A 22903-nucleotide genomic window follows, 5' to 3' on the forward strand; every position below is an offset into this window, starting at 1 on the left:
TATATATATATATATATATATATATATATATATATATATATATATATATATATATATATATATATATATATATATATATATATATATCTTAAGAAGCGGAGTTACGAAGTTAAGTATAATCAATAATAGGTTTATAATTTTTATTAAAATATGTGAAATAAGTTATTACTTATGTTTTATGCGTACATACGTTTACAGTAGTAGTAAATGTATTATACAATAAGAAAATGAATCGGCCTGTAATATGTAGGTGTATAGAGTACACACACACTCACACTGTACTCGTATGTGTGACATACGATAGTAAGTTGCATATTAGGGTTGTTAACACTAAAAATAAATGAATTTATTATTTCTAAGATTAAAAAAAAGTATTATTTTTTATGCAAAAGTAAATGTCATTTCAGTACTATTTAATAATAAGTTTAATGAACTTTAAAGTGCGTCTCAATTTGACTAAAATTTTTACGACTATTATATGTTTACAATTATTTTCGAAATCGACAAGATTAATTCCTATGTTGGTTCTACATAAATTTTTTGACTTTTGAAGCTGGTGATTGATTTACAAAGAAAATGTAAACAAGCGACTCCACGTTATGAACTTAAATATGTATTTACCTATTTATGGTACCTACGAAATATGTATATAGTATTTGTATATGAGCTCATGTCTGACGTAGCTCTTTTACAAAACAACAATATGTACATGTAGATACGTCAATTTAGGCACCTTACTTTTTTAAACTAGCTCAGGACTGGATGTTCTGGATTTTGAGCCAAATTTTTTAGCGTTATGTGTTCTAACTTAAGAAGTCGTCAATTGGTTTTTTTTTTACCCATTAATTCAATAATAGCACCTCTATTATAAACAATACACAATAGAAACTCGTAGTTACATTTTTCTCAACTGATACACTGCTTTGCGACAATATATTTACAGAACGTCGTAAATACCTTTTATCAGTTTGGTTACTTTCCTCTCAGACTAATTTGATGTGAATTTACTGGGTACAGAGGAATAACACCTGAGTCCTCAGGAATGGCAACGTATGGGGGTATCATGGGCGAAACAGTATACTCTGTTATGTCCATGGTACTGCTCATGTCTATAGGCGACGGTTATCACTTTCCATCAGGTGGGCCGTCAGCTTGTTTGCCATTCTAAGTTGTATAAAAAAATAGACTAAAATACAGTAATGCATACTTTAGTTTCACAGTAAGATCAGGCATGATAACTACTATTAGTACTACGAGTGGTGCGTATAGAAGAGTTTGTTTTATAATTATTCAAATTAATTCATGAATCGAACCTCATTTGCTACGCTAAAAGTTTGTCACTGCATTAAGAGTGCGACAACCCTACACCCGTGTCTGAACGCACACAAGAGCAATTCGAATTTACCTATAATGTTGGTACTGAACTGAGTGCAGTGCAGCATCTATAAAACATATCCTTATATATCTATAATATATAAATAAACATCATCCCAAACATCTAGACGAGAGGCGGTCCTCCACCATGTGTTTTTCAAGGCACTTTCTTCCACGCACAACCATTCTTTGGAATCAACTTCCAGCGGCAGTATTTCCGAACCGATACGACAACATAACCTTCAAGGAAAGAGTATATTCCTTTTTAAAAGGCCGGCAGCACACCTGCAATGCCGTTGGTGTTGTGGGCGATCATGGGCGGCGGTAGTCACTTACCATCAGGTGAGTCGCATGCTCGTTTGCCCACTGTGTTGTAAAAAAAGCAGTAGTCCCATGCATCAATCTGCTCTAGTTACGAGTACATGCTATAAGAATAAAGCTTGATGGTCAAATTTTATATACAATATATTTTTAAAATGAAATGTAGACGTTATCTGTATACGCTGATGATGTATGTTATGTCCATGGCACTGCTCATGTCCATAGGCGACGGTTACCACTTTCCATCAGGTGGGCCGTCAGCTTGTTCGCCATTCTAAGTTGCATAAATAAAACAATAAAAAATGTAGCAATAAGTGACTGGTGAGAATAACGTCAAGTCAGTTGGAAAATTGTGACCAATTCACCAGGCACTAAAAATGATGTTAGATTTTCCATACCTATCCATGAAAGTACATCTCTAAATACATATGTTTAAGTGCAGACATAAAGAGTAGCTTCTATCTTTAGGAACATATTACATCTATGTACTATAAATATCAAAAACAAGACTTTAAAATATTATTTAAAGATATTTTTTTTTTTGTGATCATTGCCAACTGGTAGGGTACCTAGGGGACTTGCTGCATTTCCACGCTGAATAGCTAGCTATGGAAATGCGTTGACCAAAGTATATTTTTATTTGTGAATTGCCGAACATATCGTGTAATACACGCGAGGTGAATAAAATGAATGAATGAGTATACTCTATTTGCATTGTACGACGCGGATAATGAAAGAACGCAAACATTAGATACAATGGCCACACTTGTGTACGTAGAACAAGGCGGTACGCTCGACGGTCGCCCATTCTAGAGTTCTTATTTGAATTTACTCCCATTACAATTTTATAATAATTTTCTTTAATACTACACCATTACACCAACTAGGATACCCTATACTTTGGGGAACCATGTAACGAATACTTGAAAGCACTACTCGGAACATTCAGACCTTAATCGATTTAGGAAAGTTCGTTTCCAAAATTGGCTTAAACGGGAATAGAACACGGGACTCCATTTACTTAACGCGACGTATTCAACATTACGACAAGGAGTTTGTCTTTTTTTTATACAACTTAGAATGGCAAACAAGCTGACGGTCCATCTGATAGAAAGTGGTAACCGTCGCCTATAGACATGAGCAGTACCATGAAAATCCAAGTCGCTACATATTCTTTTGGAGAGAGAAATGTATAATTTTTTTATTAATTATATTATTTGTTGACTATCTACTATTGAATATAAGCCTCACCCATATCAGTGTAGCCATGCTTTGTACGTGGATTGGCAATAACAGTTAGGCTTTGGTGGTGTTTTAAAAGGATACCACTGCCTACTCTTTGACCTATAAGTTCCCTTAGTCCCTTCTTATAACACTCACAGGAAAGGAAGGGATGGTCCATTCTGTGCCGGGACTACACGGCTATTGCTTATATACTATAACATATACTATTTTTTTTTTATACAACTTAGAATGGCAAACAAGCTGACGGCCGACCTGATGGAAAGTGGTAACCGTCGCCTATAGACATAGACAGAGCAGTACCATGGACATAACAGAGTATACTGTTTCACCCATGATACCCCCCATGCGTTGCAATTCCTGAGGACTCAGGTGTTATTCCTCTGTACCCAATAAATTCACGCCATATCCCACCCTTCAAACCGAAACACAGCCATGCAAACACAACTGCTTCACGGTTGAAAAACGAATGGGACAGAGGTACCCAAGCAATCGACCTTTGTACAAAGTCTACCTCTGGTAAATATCTCTCTATTTCATTTTAATTTACTAATTGTAATAATCATATTACAATACATAAGTAATTTTACATTCATTCCTACATTCATACATTCAAATTTCAAACTACACACATTTTTTCATAACTATCATTGCTACTCACATTTGTAAGTTAATTTATTTATAATTTTTATATGTAATCTACATTCAATAAGTATTTACTATATATGTAGGTTTTCCCTGAAGACTACGGTATATTTCTTCAGAGTGGACAACGTGCACGTGACGCCCCTAGCATTAGCAGGCGTTCATAGAATGACCGTTTGCCATTAGACAGGCTGTATGCTTGTTTACCACCTTTGTGGTACAAAAAAAAAATGTAGCACTAAAAATTTTACTAAAGTAATATTATAATATTAAATGAGAGTTGAGCGTTATTGTCTGAGGCATAGGTTTTATAACCTAGTTCAGACACAAACGATTAAGCCGAGACATAGAGAGAATTTAAATATAATTACAGCTCCTGTAATATCAGTGGTGATTATGTTCCAGTCGTGGTTATGCAATAAAATTATTATTATCAGTGAGAGGACGTCGAGAGATCACCTCGCCACCGATGGCTCCACACGAGGTGATAATATTGTGCAGGTGTCGTATTACTGTTGACCTTCATTGTTGCTCGAGAATAGCAAACCGAAATCTTGTTATAGTTACAGATTTAAATAAATTTATATCATTTCACCTTCAACCTTTCGCGTATTAAACATTATTGCTCGTTCGATGCTGATTGGATTCGTGAACTGCGCAGGTCTTTGTTAACCAACTACGAAAAGGTTATCGGTTCGACTACATATTTCTGTATCTCCCATACCCGATATTTTGCCTGTAATGAATCTGTATTGATTACATTTTTAATATTAATTAGTAGAGTTAGAGGGTTTACCTCCATGTTTTCGTAAACTTACTGATAAGATTGAATAAAACTTTTCTATTTAACAAAAGCTTCAATTGCTTTTATGTTTAAACAATAGAGACATATATTTATCAAAAGTAATGTAACTGGTCAAATGAGAAGGGAGCCAAGCGTTTATGCGAATGGACGGACATAAGGCCTTAGAACAGCCTCAACGTAATTTACAGCGTTCATGTTACCATTTACAAAAACGAGCTCAGTTTGTCTGTTCTTCATAATACCCGCCCATACCATAACTGTTTAGCCGTTGTATGGATGCACTTCCTGAACGCACCTCAGTCTTTCAGTATTTCCAGGACGACGGTACACTCTTACCCTTCTAATATCAGGCATTGTTTCCGGGTCTATGTAATGTATTCTCTACATCATTCTTTTTTTGACGAGCGCGATTCCCGTGACGTATCGTTGGGCATCTAATTGACCGTCGTACTTGTAGGCCATACTCATGCAGTCGATTTCATAAAGTTTGGCAACTACCAACACCACTTGAATTTTGTAGCTTTAAACCTATGTCTCGGGCGGTTAACATCGGCTGCTGTCTTGCAGTCAGTTGTATGTATCGATCTTGCCGTGTGGTTGAACACCTTCCTCGACCTGGGTGCTGCTCAGCAAGATCTCCCGTGTTAGTTAGGCAAATAACGTTTCTATTGACACCAAATAACCGAGATACCTGAGATTGACTTCTACCCACTTGCAACATCCTTACAGCTCTTTGCATTTCATCTGCGTTCAAATGACGTCGCTCCATGACGTAAAAAATGTCTCTTAATCCAAATTTGTTAAAAACTTTTTTCAAATTATTGTTTAAATCATAAAATTGATACAGAATACTAATTTTTTATAAGCAAAGAAAACGCTAAAACGCTATAGAATTCGAACAAATGCATCCGCTTTTGTATTTGTGAAAACAAATGATTCTCGATTTTTTTTACAACCAGCCAGTATGGCCTCTAGATCAAAAAAGTTTACATAGGTATTACCTACTTGGTAAGAAATGACATAATAATTGATTAATAATTTAAAATAGTATGTGTTGCTTAGACTTTTTTGATGTGTTTATACTCGTATTGACAGTAACAGACGAAGGATAAGCAAGCTGAAGTGGCAATGGGCTGGTCATATAGCTCGAAGAACTGACAACTGATGGAGAAGAAAAGTTCTTAAGTAGCGACCGCGTACGGGTAAACGCAGTGTAGGACGACCCCCCCCCCCCCCCACTAGATGGAGTAATGACCGGAAATGCATTGCAGGAAGTCAATGGGTGCAGATGGACCGTTCTTTATGGCAGTTTATGGGGGAGGTTTATGTCCAGCAGTGAACGGATAATGGCTGAAATGATGACGATGATGATGACCAGACGAAATTGAGAAACTCCTATTTAAAGTTAGCAAAAAATTTTAATCCATGATGTCTTTTCTCTGTGTCAGTTCCTTGAAATATGATTCCCTCCGACTAGATCGCTGGGAGCAGCAGTGTTTTTTTGTAAACTGGCTTCAAATCGTCAAAAGTTTGAATTATTGCTCATGTATTTGAGTGTATTTTTCTTTAGTCTTTCTTATTTTGTAGAATGTTAATGGAATGGTAACCCCGCCTGCGCTATCGGTATACACTAGCGAGGCACCAGTGAGAGATGATAGATGAGGATGAAAAGGCAGGTCAGTTAGGCCATCGTGGTAAATTCCACAAGAATTAACCGCGATGGTTTCCAGGAGGAACCGCGTAAAGATCGACCTGATTCCTAGTAATGGAGTTCGTAAATTCCCATTACTAACAATCCCTTTCCCCCTTTTCTTTAGTGTTAGTATCGAAACAAAAGAGGTACATTACTGTTTTCGATTCAGCTGATATTCTGCTGCTATTAGAAACATTGCATTGGTAATGGCAAAGAAATAAAACGATTATACTAAATCGTAGCTAACGTGGTAACAACAAGTATATCCTTCTTTTATGGACAGACCCGTGCTCAATATTGAAATATTAATAGATTGTTATGACGATGCGTTATTAATTGGCAATATACTTTATTGGAATATGATATCATATTAAACAAAAACGTAGCAAAATAACAACTAGTCTAGAAAGCTAACTTGAGTAGCATAAAAATGAATCATGCTGTAGTCAGACTAACGCACACATATTCAACCGGTCCGCTGTGACGACGCGTCTGCTCGCACACAGGCGCCTGTAAGCCCGTAATGTTGGCATCACAGACGTAAAGGTCGTCGACCGACCAGGCGGTTTTTGCAACTGAGATTTCAAATTTCAAATCTCTTTGAATGGAAAAGTCGCCCTTCTATGCTGCCAGTATTTAAGGCACTTCAGTTTGTGTAAAAAGTGAATAAATATAAAAGAGTTTTAACGTTTCTAGGTATTTAAAAGGCTTTCATATTAAAATTAGTATTGTATTCTCTATTTAGCCAACTTAGTCAATAAATTTGTAAATTATATCAGCTTTGAAGGCTTTAAATGCCTGAAATAATCGGTTATTGTATTTCATGGTCACATGGCAACGAATTAATAAGACGAGTAGTTTCAGGCAGGCTGGATTTATGGGAGTATGAAATCGAACCTAGTAATTAACATTAGTTAGTAGAGACGTCCGTGTGGTCCTGGCATAGAATAAACCATCCCTTCCTTTACTGCGGATATCGGCTATATAAGAGGCGACTAAAGGAATTTAATAAAATAGTACAGGGACCACGTCAAGTATATTCTCTGAGTTTAAATATTCGAAGAATTAAATACTTGAAGAGGTAGTAATATTTTTTAGGGAAAAACAGTAACCTACTCCACCGGTTTCGAAAATTTTCAATCACTCAATGTATCATTTAACATTTTTTTAAATTAAAGTATTTTTAATTAGTCATTTTTTTAAGACTCTACTAACAAATTTAAAATGTATTTTTAGGTTTAAGCAGAGAATAATGGACAAGAAATTTGACCATTTTCTGTAAACAAGTTGACTTTCAATCGACTTCAAAAATAAGTTATTAGTTCGCTTGTATTTTTGATGTTTGTTACCTCATAACTCCATTAGTTGTAAAACAATTTGGAAAATTATTTTTTTTCTGAAAGTATATACTTACAGATTAGTCCCAAAGAAATTTTATCGAAATGGGTACTGTAGTTTATTATTTAAATCAAAAGGTTTTTCCATAATTGAAATAAGGTTTTTTTGTGAGACACGTTTAATTACACAACTTCATGAATGCAATGCAATGTGAATGCAAGTTAGATAAAAATTGTGCCACACAAAATCGACTTCAATTGTGACAAAGCCTGTCTTTTGGACTGAACCAATTTTGACACACAATTTTCTATGGACCACTCTGTAAGTATATCCTTTCAGATAAAAAAGAAAAATCAGTTTATAATGGAGTTATGGAGTAACAAATATAAAAAAAAAAATACAATCGAATTGAGAATATTATTTCCAAACGACTCCAAATAAAAGGCTATTTGGAGTCGTTTGGAAATAACACAACGATACGCCAACATAACCTTCAAGAAAAAAGTATATTCCTTTTTAAAAGGTCGGCAGCACACCTGCAATGTCGCAAGTGTTGTGGGTGACCATGGGCGGCGGTTGTCACTTACCATCAGGTGAGCCGCAGGCTCGTTTGCCCCCTGTGTTGTAAAAAAAAACCAGGCTCAGAACTATTCCTTAAGGCAATCTATAGTCTTGTAGTGATAGCTTGCCTATCAATGTCATTGTCAGGCTTGGAGTCGCTTTTTCTTAGAATAAAATCTAGTTGAAATGTTCACGTCGTAGCTACCGCCTGTATATTGGCTGTCAGTGATGAGTCAGTGAGTCACCCAATTAGCACAATCTCACTTTACAACAAGTATATTGTCAAAATTACAAAACACGTCTGCGGCGCGAGCGACGGCGGTAGGCTCCAATACATCTAAACTGACAAACGTTGGGTTCGAACTCGCTCGGTAAAGTGTGGGAGTTACTTTTTTTATATAGTACAACATTTTTTTTTTTTTTTTTTTTACAACACAGGGGCTAAACGAGCATGCGCTCACCTGATGGTAAGTGACTAACCATGATCACCCACAACACCAGCGGCATTGCAGGTGTGCTGCCGGCTTTTAAAAAGGAATATACTCTTTTTTGAAGGTTATGTTGTCGTATCGGTTCGGAAATACTGCTGCTGGAAGTTGATTCCAAAGAATGGTTGTGCGTGGAAGAAAGTGCCTTGAAAAACGCACGGTGGAAGACCGCCACTCGTCCAGATGATTGGGATGAAACTTTAGTTTGTGGCGGGTTGTACGGTGGTGAAAATCCGAACAATTCCTCAGAACACTCCCCATGATAAATTCGGTAGAAGATGCACAGAGACGCAACATCTCTGCGCAGTTTCAATGGGTCAAGTCGGACAGTAAGGCGTTGACTATCGATAATTCGAGCCGCCCGACTTTGAATGCGGTCTAACGGAAAGTTGGTACTGTGGCGCTCCTGCCCACAGGTGAGAACATATTCCATATGCGACCTGACTTGGGCTTTCATAAGTCAGGCGGTGTTCTGGCATGAAATATCGTCTCACCCTATTGAGCAACAACTATTTTGGAAGCTATCAAAGCCTTCTCCTCCAGATGACCGCAAAACTGGACGTCGCAAGATATATCAACGCCCAGAACCTAGACTTGACTTTTTATCGGGAAGTGTGAAAGTGAGGAGATACGACAAACGGCGTCTTTTTTGCGGTAAACGCGCAGACATCATCGTTCATCATCATCATCACCACAACAGCAACACTTGATGAATGATTCTGCTGTTATTATATTATCTAGGCTTCTGGATACCCTATTGGGTCAAATAGGTGTAGTCGAATATTTTGTACTTGCACTCGAAGCATTGCTGTATAGTCTCAGTATAGGCCACCCATTCCATTCAGGGTAGGGAGGGAATGGAATATTAGTAATGAGGTCTAATAGCCTCATTGCTAGCAATATACCCTCTCAGGTTGATCTCCACGCGGTTCCCCCTGGAAACCGTCATGGTTAATTCTTGTCGAATTCATCATGGTGGGCCAACTGGCCGGTATTCATTCTCATCTATCATCTCCCACTGGTAACTCGTCGGTCTATACCAATAGCGCGGGCGGAGTTACTATTCCATTTTCATCCATTAACAAAACCCTTTGTTTCCTGTAAGTGTCGTAAGAGAACAGAGGATGGACAGCAGCATCCCCTTTAAAACATCACTAACGCCTAATGACGGTTGCCAATCCGCCTGCCACGGTTGGCAATTACTGACAAAACTCCCCCTTAGGGGGAGGTCTATGTTTAGCAATGGACAGTCAACGGATGATGTAATAATAATAATAACTCGAAGCGACTTCATGAATAATCATATATATAGGGTGTTGTTAGATTTATCTTAGTTATGGGAGTGTTATTTTTTTAAAGGATGATAATGGAATGGTAACCCCACCTGCGCTATCGGTATACACCGACGGGGCACCAGTGAAGGATGATAGGTGAGGATGGAGCATGTCAATTATCATATTAGCCCATCGTGATGAATTCCACAAGAATTGTTTACGATGGTTTCCAGGGGGAACCAATTGGAGCTCGACCTAATAAGGCATATTGCTAGCAATGGGGCTGTCAAACTCCAATGCTAACAATCCCTTTCCCCCCGTTATGGGAGTGTTATATATTTCTTGATGAAACCAACAAAATCCTATAAATATGTGAAAATTTCTAAAGATGTTCATATTTAAGAATCACAGGTTAGTGTACTTAGTTGAAGACTTGTGACAAAATCAGTTATTTCACTCTAAAAGTTAAACTATTTTAATTTTTGTTTATACGTATACGGCCCACATGATGGTAAGCGATTATCGTAGCCTATGAACGCCTGCAATACCAGAGGTATTACGCGCGCGTTGCCGACCCTGAAGAAACCTCTTTATCTTAATTAAACTTTTATGGGACCAATCAGTAAGTATATCTTTTCATATAAAAAAAAGAATTTTCCAAGTCGATTTACAACTGAATATATATAAAAAAAATAATACAATCAATTTGAGTACTTCCTTTTTTTTGAAGTCGGTAGAAAACACATATAGTAATCATAAACTGACAAAAATTCACTTTTTTCTTTTAAATTTTATCACGTCTTGAAAGTATAAATAAAATAAAGGTCCTAAATTTGCTGGAAGAGAACTCTTACAGAGTTAAGCTCGCCTGTTGTACATCTTTATTTAATATATATTAGGTATATATAAAGGTATGTGTATGTTGAGGACAGAAGGGGAAAAATGTTGGGACACTTGATACGACACGACGAACTTATGAACATTATAACAGAAGGTAAGATAGAAGGAAGGAGGGGGAGAGGGAGACCGAGACATAGTTACATCAGGCAGATCTAGGAAGGAGTTGGTGTCGTGTCGTATCAAGAGGTGAAGAGACTCGCTGACAATCGTAGTAAGTGGCAAGAGCTCTACCGGCAAGAACGCAGCTCTTAAATAGGATAGATAGATAGATAGGTATATGTTTGTAATTTTTTGTGTACAATAAAGAATAAATAAATAAATAAAGGTAGGAAAAATCAAATTGAACTGAATTTGACTCTGATGGCAGTAATCAGTGGTAATCATACAAAATTAAGTTCCCATTCAAATACTTAAATTACATGATAGATTAAGAGCCAGCACTGCAAAAAACATGTGTATAAATTGTGACAAAATGTATATAATAGTAATAATATGCTAAAAAATCTAAAATAGGTTGTAATAAATATAGTTGGGGGCGGTAGTATCATAGAGACGCACACCTCGTACGTAATCACACCACGCACACACGTGCAAACACACGCACAAACACACAACACACACACACACACACACACACATCACACATACACGCATACATACACACACACACACACACACACACACACATACACAAACCCATCAGCCCAATAGACAATCTCCTTATTTTTAAAAACGGTTAAAATAGAACAACTAGGATTTCACGAAAAGGGGCTCGTTTCATAAAAAAAAAAAAACTAATTAATTTCAAACTCAAGCGCGGCCGAACTAAACACGGGCGCCAAAATCAATAATTAATGCGTGGAGGTCATCGTGTGATTGGTGGAGGGACGGCCGGCGTGATCCCTTCGAAGGGACTGTCGCCGCCTGCTCCCCGGCCCCCGGGGAAAGGTGAAAGGGCTATTGTAGACGCGAAGCCGGTTCCCGTTGACGGGTGTTGTAATTTACTATTGTTACATACAGTGGGACGGGAAGGACACTGTCGCATCTAGCGTTATGTATCGAGTTGGGCATCTCTCCTTGACAGATATTTTGTGTTACTACGCGCGTACACGATTTCCGATTTGTTGCTCGCTTAGGTAATTTTTTTATGTATATTTATTTTATTCTTTTATATATATGCGCTGTTTGTTTATATGTCTTTGCGTGGTAACCTTATTAGTACCTATCATATGCTATTGTGTTGGCTGGTAGAGATCTGTCTTAGACATAAGTCCATATTTGCGAACATCGTCTCTAATTCTAAATATAAGTATTTCTAAGTAATTGACTTAGTAAGTATTATTTTTAACTGACTTCAAAAAAAAGGAAAGTTAATTTGGTTGTTGTTGCTCCGAGGCCATGAATCTTTTCAAAGAGATTTCACGCCGGCGAGTGTGCATGGCAATAGTTGTTCATGCACTGAATTTTCATTTAATGTTAGACATAGACACCTATATAAATATACATTGTAAATAAACTGGCCAGAATTGAGTTTCTGGTTCCTCAATGGATCTATATACCGTGGACGGTAGGGAAAAAAATAAAATTATATGTAAAAATTTGACGTTCATAAGCGGCTAAAATGTCCTACATGAATAAATGATTTTTGAATTTTGAATTTTTTTGAATTTTGACCAGAAGGCTGGCCTATACTTCGGTCAACGCATTTCCATTGCTATTCAGCGTGGAAATGCAGCAAGTATCCTAGGCACCCTACCAGCTAGCAGTCATCTCAAAGAATTTTTTTATCTTAAAAATATATTCTTTTTTATTAAATATATATTCTTTTTTATTTTTAAGTACCTACTTATCTCTAATTATATATCTAGGTTATTTATACATCAATGTAATTAACATTTGGTTGTATTTTTTTAAGTTTGTTACTCAATAACTCTGTCAGTTGTAAACAGATTTGGTATTTATTTTCTGAAAGAATATTGGTACTTAGGTACAGATTTGTCTTACAGAAATTTTATTAAGATCGATTCAGTTGTTTAGTTTTTAAACCAAAATAATTAGTTTTTCACAATTGAATTAGGTTTTCTTTGTGATAAACAATCTTCATTATGTTATTTTGAAATATATAGCTTTCAATTAGACATATTTCCTGTTTTATTTTTCAACAGATTTTTTTTCATCCAAATTATTTTTAATTATTTAGTTATTTTTATACTAGCATAAGGTATTAAACTATTATATTAGTTATTTAAAAGCCTTTATTATTTATTAGTTAATAAAAGTTACTAGCTATTTCCTATGGCTTTGTCTGCGTGAATCAATGCATAAAAAGTCTTATGTGTTAAGTTAGAATATAACCTACCCGTGTTCTAAATCCATATATATCATTCATATATCCGATGTATTTATGCGTGAAAGATATTTATAATATATACACCCATATATATTATTATAAATATATAATATTTATAATATATATATATATATATATATATATATATATATATATATATATATATATATATATATATATATATATATATATATATATATATATATATGATTTCAATTAGCCGTGTGGTCTCGGCATAGAATATATCATCCCTTCTTTTCCCGTTAGTGTCGTAACAGGCGACTAAGGGAGAGCGAGGGATGGGCAGCAGCGTCCCTCTTAAAACGTCTCTAACGCCTAACTATGGTTGCGAATCCACCTGCCAAGCGTGGCAACTACTGGCAAACCCCCCAAGGGGGAGGCTTATGCTCAGCAGTGGACAGTTAAGGGCTGGTATGATGACGATGATTTGACTTCAAAGTATAAAATATATAAAAGGTCACTGTGTGTTTTATCATAATATATAGCCTTAGGCTCGTTGATGTCTTTTGTTCTGTGTATTTAAAAACGAAATATTTAATGTGTTTAAAAAATAATAAAAAAAAAAAAATGCTCGCTACTGTAGAGTCAGATGGAGTAATCAGAGGTGTTAGTAGACTGTGGCCGTCGTGGCGAACCCACTAACTAACTTACTAAGCATCATGTTGTTGCTGGCACTTGGTCAAATTTGGAATCATTGGTGTTTTTTTTTATACAACTTATAATGGCAAACAAGCTGACGGTCCCCCTGATGAAAAGTGGTAATCGTCGCCTATAGACATGAGCAGTACCATGGACATAACAGAGTATACTGTTTCGTCCATAATACCCCCCATGCGTTGTCATTTCTGAGGACTCAGATGTTATTCCTCTGTATCCTGTAAATTCACGCCATTTGGTGTGTTTATGATTATTTTCCAGGAGGGTCTGGCCTCTTGAAAAAGACATATATGTAATCTCAGACATATCTTTGTAAATAGCTGATAATTAAGATTGTGTTTTACAAGAAAACCGACTTCAATTGTAGCAATACCATTTTAAATTAAAAACTAAACCACTAAACTAATTTTGATAAAATTGCTATGGATCGAAACTGGGTATATATCCTTTTAGATAAAAAAAGAACTTTCCAAATCGGTTTTCAACTGACGAAGTTATGAGGTGACACAAACACAAAAAAATACATCTTCCTCTTTTTAAAATCGGTTGTAAATATCGTTCACATATCGGAGTGGGCACCGGACAACTGTAGATAAATGTAGACAGATATACTTAGATTAGATAGATACTCTTTATTGTTTCCTCCAAAAGATTACAATAGTAAACTTATTATAAATATAAATAATTACAAGACATAATCACAATGAGAAAACAATGAACAGTCTTATCGCTAAAAGCGATCTCTTCCAGGCAACCTTTGGATAGCGAGGAAATTAATTTGGAATTTAATTAGAATTTAATTACATTGATTAAATTTAAATTAAATAATTTATTTATTGAAATCTTTGTGAAAATTTAAAGAACGACGCCCTCGTCGCGTCTAATCGCTGCGCGCGACAGCGTCTACAATGTACTTTATTAATTATTAACATCTCTCATAATAATATTGTAGAATGCAATAAATACATTGAATTGAATTATTATTATTAATTCACCTTCAATTCCTTTTTAAAAGGCTAGCAGCACACCTGCAATGCCGTTGGTGTTGTGGGTGATCATGGGCGGCGGTAGTCACTTACCATCAGGTGAGTCGCATGCTCGTTTGCCCTTGTGTTGTAAAAAAAACGTATTCATACAGGTAAATACAGTCGTTGACTTGCATGGGCCTCCAAAATGGCGTATCTTGGATCTGGCGTGATCCTGTCAGGTACAGTCACGAGTCACGTGCTCCAGGCTACGCGAACTTACTCTTAGGGTTCCGTACAAAACAGTACCAAGGAACCCCACAGTCACAGTGATATTATTTAAGCAACTATTAATGCTATAGTCTTAAAATTTAGAATATATTATATATATACTTTTTTTAATACAACTTAGAATGATAAACAAGCTGACGGCCCACCGGATGGAAAGTGGTAACCGTCACCTATAGACATGAGCAGTTCCATAGACATAACAGCGTATACTGTTTCGCCCATGATACCCCCCATGTATTGCCATCCTGAAGACGGGTGTTATTGCTCTGTACCCTGTAAATTCACTGCCATATCCCTTCAAACCGAAACAAAGCCATGTAAAAGAATCTTGAATCTGGCGTGATCAAAAGCTCGTCAAACAACCTATTTACTAAATGTATCTACTTATTCTGTACATTTGAAATACGTTACTCTCCTTTTTATCATTTGGGCAAAAACTATTATCTCAATCAAGGAGTTTTTGTAAACATTTTCTTTTATTTAATTTGAAAAAAAAATACTATAAGTACTAAAATTCCGTATGCCATTTTTTTGGCGAAACACGCCTGTTCATAACATATTATTACTGGCATCTGTATACAAATAAATAAATTATTAAATTATATATACATATACATATTATTGCAATCTTTTGGAGGAAACAATAAAGAGTATCTATCTATCTGTCTATATATATATATATATATACACCAATGTAGAAATATATACATAGGTACATATAAAATCGTTAGTCCTGACTAATGTCAGAAAGCTAACAGTAAGAACATAAGTTTATAATAAAAGCATCCGCTATGAAAGGATTTTAAAAATTTCAACATATAAGTAAAAAAATGACATGGCAAGCCGCGGGCAACAATTAGTGGTATCATATCAGTCGTTAACTGACCACTGCTAGACATAAGCCTCCCCCAAAAGGGACGTCTTTTGTCAGTAGTTGCTACGCTTGCCTGGCTATCCTCCTGGGTTGGCAACAGCAGTTAGGGTTTGGAGATGTTTTTAGGAGGGACGCTACTGGTCATATTGAGTTTCCTCAGTCGCCTTTTACGATACCCACAGGACAGAAGGGATAGTGTATTCTATGGCGGGACCACACGGCCAACAGCTAGTGGTATATAAGTTTACAATGTCCAGGTAAATAGATATATAATTTATTTGCATCACTACACTACACAATACACAAATAATATCAGATATAGGTACATACTCAAAAAAAAGAAATATAACAATACATACATATACAAAAAAAATAATAATAAGGAAATTACATAAAAGAGATAACATAATTTCTCTTGAGTAACACAAAATGGTCACAACTCAGTTTATTGCTTCGCCCTCAAAAGAGCAAAACACTGATATTCTGTTGTAGCCAAGAGTCAGCCACGAGATTCTTTGACAAATATACATATATATATATATATATATATATATATATATATATATATATATATATATATATATATATATATATATATATATATATATATATATATATATATATATATATATATATATATATATGAACAATTGTGTGATGTCTAATCTCAGTATTGTAAAAGTGTGACGTCACCAGTAGCACGCAGGCGAAGCCGAGTACAGCAGTTAGTGTGTAATATTGCAGACCCTACGGGTCCACGAGTGAGGGATCAATTTGTTTTTTTTTTTTGCGCGTGAATCAGCGACGAGCCGGTCTGACGGCTCCCGAACTACGCGGCCTCTGTGCGCGTGTGCATTGTACGTGGTACGCGAAAATAGTTCATACGATTCTCGTGTCGTGATTTTATAAAAACGTCAAAGATGTTTTTCTTTTTAATTTAAAAACTAAATTAAAAAGAAAAGAGATACTTTTCTTTTTATTTTAGTTTTTAGCGATCCTGTCCGGCTTCTCAAAGATAGATAGAACTTTCGAAAATAATAACTGTATATAGCCTATGTTATTCACGGAAAATGTAGGTTTCTATAATTAAAGAAAATTTTAAAATTATTTAAGTAGGTTTAGAGGTTATCTATTACAAATAAACAAATAAATATTTCCTCTTTACAATATTTGTATAAAAGTATAAACTAGCTGTATTTTACGGTTTTGCTCCTGTAAATTAGAATAAAAGTATTCGATATATTGATCTAGGACATAGTTTATTTGTGTAGCTATTTTTTTTAAATCTATTGAGTTGTTTAAGTAATAAACGCCCAAACGCATTTGCAATCTTTTCAAATAATATTACGAGAAAATGTGATCGGCATAAAATCAATAAAGCATATGAATATACTCGAATTTTTAACACCCCTATGTGTGCCGTTACATAACCATATGAGTAGGTGCATACATTCAGCTGATTTTGACACTTTAATATTTATTTTACGTACCAATGTGAAATCTGTACTGTGTGAACATTTAGTGCTTGTTTCAATTATATTTTATGTGTTTATACTATTTTACTTCGGCACGGAGAGTTTTTTTTATACAACTTAGAATGGCAAAGAAGCTGACGGCCCACCTGATGGAAAGTGGTAACCGTCGCCTATAGACATGAGCAGTACCATGGACATAACAGAGTATACTGTTTCGCCCATGATACCCCCCATGCGTTGCCATTCCTGAGGACTCAGATGTTATTCCTCTGTACCCAGTAAACGGGGAGTACCAGTATTACTTTATACTATATCAGAGAATTTGAATATTCAATTAACAAAGTTTTAGTATTATATTAGATTTAAATTCAAGGTTATTAGAGTTATTATAGGAGTTGGGATAATAAATCACTAGGCCACGATGCTCCCAACACAGTTTTTTTTTGTAGATTTGTTTGCCCATGTATTAGTGTTTTATGTAAAGACTGCTTTACTAACTGCGATGAAATATTCACAGTATATTTACTAATTTATTACAACGATGTCATTACAGGTCTTGCCTAATGCATATTTATAAAACATATAACATAAAATTTAAATATGGGTCAAGAACACATAGATTGTATAAAATAAAAAAAAAAATACTCTTTTTAGGGTATTGAAAAGATATTTCATATTACCTATTATCAAGCAAAGTGTTAACTCTTTTTGACAATAAAAAATAGGTGTGTAAAAAAACAACACAACATATAAATACGAGAATGAAGTTGTGGGAACAGATAATAATATTAATAATGTATTATATAAAAAAAATAATAGATAGATATTATGATTCTATTTGAAATGTAAATATTGTAGTAGCATTTAATTATTTTTTCATTAGCCTACCACTTTGTATCAGACATAATAAACGACGTATGTTTGCAAGTCACACACAACTAATTACGAAACAATAAAATCCTTGAACATGCCGTATCGTGCTGGCACAACGGAAACACGCACAATTCATGAGCCATTGACACGGGCGGGGCTCCAGTTGGAAGGGAAATTACGTCCAAATGTGATAGCTGAACGTCCATACGAGTGTATTATGGTACAAATGTTATTTATGACGGTTACGCACTACCAGCAGTACCCTGCCTGCTTGTTTATACCAATTAGAGGAAAAAGTGATCGCTTTACAAGAATGTCACATAGATTTGTAAAGCGAGATCGAGTAACTAGCGTCTAATGTATTACTAAGATGGATGTATGCAATCTAAGATTATGCTTCAGACATAAATTTAACCTCTTTCACAACTACACGTATAAGTTTGAGGCCAATTAGAATTTAACTTCCTTTACAACTTACAAGAGTATGGGAGTAACTTAAACTTCTGTATGTTCTCCTTTAACCAAAGTTGCAACTGACTTTGTTGCAGTCGCATTTATTATTGGATCACGCTGTGTGCACATGTTGTGGCAAGTTTACCTGATCAATACATTAATGTACTTGCATGTTATAATTTAGGTTTGTATTTGTAAACTTATGTTATGTACGCCTAATAAATAAAATAAAATAAATAAATAAAGGTTGTCTGTAAGAGATTGCCGTAGCGATAAGATCGCCTTTTGTACCTTTATATGTGTATATATTAACCTGTACTGCCATGCTACTGTATTTCAGTTGAATTGTTTATATGTCCTTATTTATTTTTATATTTGGTGCAATAAAGAGTTAAATAAATAAATAACATAAGAGTAGATTTTCAATTATGGATGTTCTCATTTAAGCACAAGTACACAGGATTTTACGTCACGCAAATAATTTTAGCCTAAAGACTGGATAATTGTTGTGAAGAAGTGGCGCTTGCCTACAATAATTATATCTCAAAATAAAACGCGTATTCATATTCATACATAGGTACTAGAAACTAAATGGCTTTGTGATCTTCCTAATATAATTATATTGTTACTAGAGGGACTTCATCAGAGGGAGACTTTGTACAAAAGTCGTTTGCTTGGACACCTCTGTTCCATTCGTGTTTCTACCGTGAAGCAGTTGTGTTTGCATGGCTGTGTTTTGGTTTGAAGGGTGGGATATGGCTGTGAATATACAGGGTACAAAGGAATAACAGCTGAGTCCTCAGGAATGGCAACGCATGGGGAGTATCATGGGCGAAACAGTATACTCTGTTATGTCCATGGTACTGCTCATGTCTATAGGCGACGGTTACCACTTTTTGTCAGGTGGGCCGTCAGCTTGTTTGCTATTTTAAGTTGCATAAAAAAATATTGTAACTAAGATGTAACTGGGATATTTGGGGAAAAATGTACATGATGTGTCTGAATAACTATTGCGCCAAATTGAATTTTGTTCTTATAGTTGTATTTCTATGTCTAAATCTAAATAATATTATATATATTTTTAAAGTTCATGAGGAAGAAGTTGTGGTAAAAGGAAGCGTAGGATACAATTTATCCAATGTGTCAATGTTGACACGTTAGATTAGGTAGCCAGAGTACTGTTGCAGTGAACGTGTCAAATGTTCACTGCAACAGTACTCTGGCTACCTAACCTATCAGCTAATATAAGTTCATATTAATATTTTTAATATTAGTAGGCCTATATCTTTATATATGATATATATATATATATATAAATTTTATGAAAACAAATAATATAGCTTCTAAAAAGAAGAGATTTTTTTAGGGATTGTATTGTTTTGTATGTAGGTAAAGTACGTAAGTTTTGTATTTTCATAATTTCGGAACCAAATTAATTATATTTTAAATCGACAGGAATTATTCAATTGTGTATGTGTGACAAAATTAATATGAGCCACCATATTTATTTTGCTAATCAGTTTTTATCGTAAAAATATATTATTATTATTTTGTTGTTCTTTATCTGTAGTAAAAATTTGATTATTTTACACACAGATAAGTAAATTAGCCTGGCAACAATACCTATTACTGAAAACACACAAAATATAATGATGTACCTACTAATATTACAATTTTGAGAAAGATTGTAATAAACTTTGGAGGTTTGTTACTCAGATACGTTTAAACTGCTGAACAAATTTATATGAAGTTTAATACGCAGATAGACTCATTATGTAATTTACAGTTACTTAGAATTGCATGTATTTTGGTTGGTTGGAATATTTTCAGTAAAATTGTAAGCTATTTTAATGAGATTTAATTCACTTTTGTTTTATAAACCATTTTTAAGTATAGTATAGTAATCTCTGAATTTTACTTTACTTTATTTACTTAAGTAAGTAGAATTAAAACACCCTGTGCAATTTCAAAATATATATGTAAGATCACATGTCGATTCCATCCTGTATATATGACTCACATATACGACTATACATACACACATATAAATTACTGTAACTTCTAGGGTTTTGTAATTTTGTAATTCTAAAAAAAGAGGCAAAATAGTGCAAATGACTCTTGCAGTAAGAATAATTCTTCAAGCTATTTGGTCACCAGCAAAGTTAAAAGGAAATACTTCAGTCTCAGTAACTTAATTTTGATTTATTTTAATGATTATGAATTCTCATAATTTTCATATTTTCCATTTTCGACTAGCTTTTCGCCCGCTACTTCGTGCACGTAGACTTCTGAAGTAGGTAAACCAATAGACCGCTTCTACTCGTAGCTGGCATATCAAAATAAGACACCAAATTTTAAGCTATACGTTCAGGAACACAAGTATGAAAACCGCATCCAATTTGGCGTAGTAGGTAGTATTTTCATGACGCCGAAACATCAGATATACATACAGACAGACGGACTAAATTTCTAAAAATTATTGTTTTGATCTTCACTGATCAAGAGGCCCTAATAAATTAAGAGCCTTCATTCTATTTCTCTTAAATATCTGTCGTGTACAGTCCTCGTCTAGGTCCATTTTTTTGCATTAGAAAGACAAGAAGTAAGATAATATTAAAAAAAAAAAACATACAATTAAAGAAACTCGCATGTAGTCAGTAAATTTAGTAAAAAATATAATGAATACGAAACGCTGAGAATGATCTCTGTCAATTCTCGTACCGTCATTGTGTTACGCCGTGTGTAAACAATGGAAACGTGCCCAATTCCTATGACAATGACTGGAGTCTGTGCTTGCGTCTAGCATAATATGACACGTGTCAATCCTGTGAACTAGTTTCTTGTTGCCGTCTCGCTCACACACGGAACTGAGCCGAACCATTTCTTTCAGAATTAATTAGAAGCGTTCACAGTTCAGTTGCACTTGCTGAGAATCAACTGGGTACAGTGACTTTTTGCGCGGACATTATTTGGATGGGTGATCATGTTTTTAATGATCGCTCTATCGATGGTTTTTTAATAGGATGAAAATGGAGTGATGTCTTTGCCTGCGCTATCGATATACGCTGGCGGAGCACTAGTGGGAATGATAGGTGGTGATGAAGCTTGGTCAAATGGCCTACCGTAGCGAATTCAGCAGGAATTAAAAATGAGGGAAAGGATAATCCAGAGAGAGTCACGCTAAGTATTTTTTTTACAACACAGGGGGCAAACGAGCATGCGGCTCACCTCATGGTAAGTGACTACCGCCGCCCATGATCACCCACAACACCTACGGCATTGCAGGTGTGATGCCGGCCATGACCTAAAGAGTATATTGCTATCAATGGGATTGCTAGGGTCTATTATAATCCCTTTCCCACTAGTTTTTTTTTGTTGTCTCTTTTTGTTTTTCATTCTTTTATCTCTTTTACTGCGTATGTCTGTAATATGTGTATGTTTGTATTGTTGTGTGCTGTAAGTAATGCAAATAAATTATCTATCTAGCTATCTATCTAGTTCAGTGATTTTATGTAGCCTAGTAATAGCTTTATGTTTTTTTATATCATTAAGCTTACGAACGCCTGCAATACGAGGGGCATTACGCGCGCGCTGCTGACCCTGAAGAAACCTCTTTATGCCTGTTTTGAAGATTCCAAGGCCAGTCTCATGGAAAAACATCGAGCAGGCAGCTCATTGCAGAACCTGAGCGTATGTAAGAGGTAACATCTTTGAAACCGCGCTGTACGTGACTATCCAGGCTCAAAGATCGAGTCTACTATAAATGTAAATAAATTTTGATAAATTTGCAGGTGGTAAAAAAAAGAATTTGTTTATTGTTTAAGAACTGAACTATTGTCGGTGGTATTTAACTAACCCTTCATCTTCTCTTCTCCATCCATCACAGATCGTCGTGTCATATTAATTGTCCCTACATTTTCTCATTTCTGTTTGTTATTATACTATACTTATGGACTAAGTGCTAGATTAATTTCGGTAATAAATTTGAAAATGTACTCACTCATTTCTCCATTTTCAGAGATGTATCTGAAAAAAATAAATAAAAAAAGTTAATTACATTTATTTTTTAACATATATTCTGTATATTTTAGCTGTATTGCGCCTAGAATGGGCCACCCCAACCTTTCCTGTGGGTGTCGTGAAAGGTGGCTAAGGGAACTTAATGATCAAGGGATGGGCAGCAGTGTCCTTCCTAAAACATCTCCAAAGCCTAACGGCGGTTGCCATTCCGCCTGCCAAGCATGGCGACTACTAGCCTTTACCAGAGGGAGACTTTGTACAAAAGTCGATTGCTTGGGTACCT

General features: G+C 35.3%; 1 protein-coding gene and 1 long non-coding RNA gene across 3 annotated transcripts in view; one reads left to right on the plus strand and one right to left on the minus strand.

Moving 5' to 3' along the window:
* Positions 1-22903, plus strand: part of LOC113514422 (glucose-6-phosphate exchanger SLC37A2) — a 221768-nt gene that overhangs the window by 193278 nt on the left and 5587 nt on the right. The gene's annotated exons all lie outside the window — the stretch shown is intronic.
* LOC113514396 (uncharacterized) overlaps positions 1-22903 on the minus strand; it is a 175736-nt gene that overhangs the window by 42189 nt on the left and 110644 nt on the right. Inside the window, exon 4 of the long non-coding RNA XR_008252596.1 lies at positions 22601-22626. This is a non-coding gene — a long non-coding RNA (uncharacterized LOC113514396). The remainder of the gene's footprint in view (positions 1-22600; positions 22627-22903) is intronic.

Source organism: Galleria mellonella, unplaced genomic scaffold, assembly GCF_026898425.1.
Source record: "Galleria mellonella isolate WM207_F2 unplaced genomic scaffold, CSIRO_AGI_GalMel_v1 utg1650, whole genome shotgun sequence".
Lineage (NCBI taxonomy): Eukaryota > Metazoa > Arthropoda > Insecta > Lepidoptera > Pyralidae > Galleria > Galleria mellonella.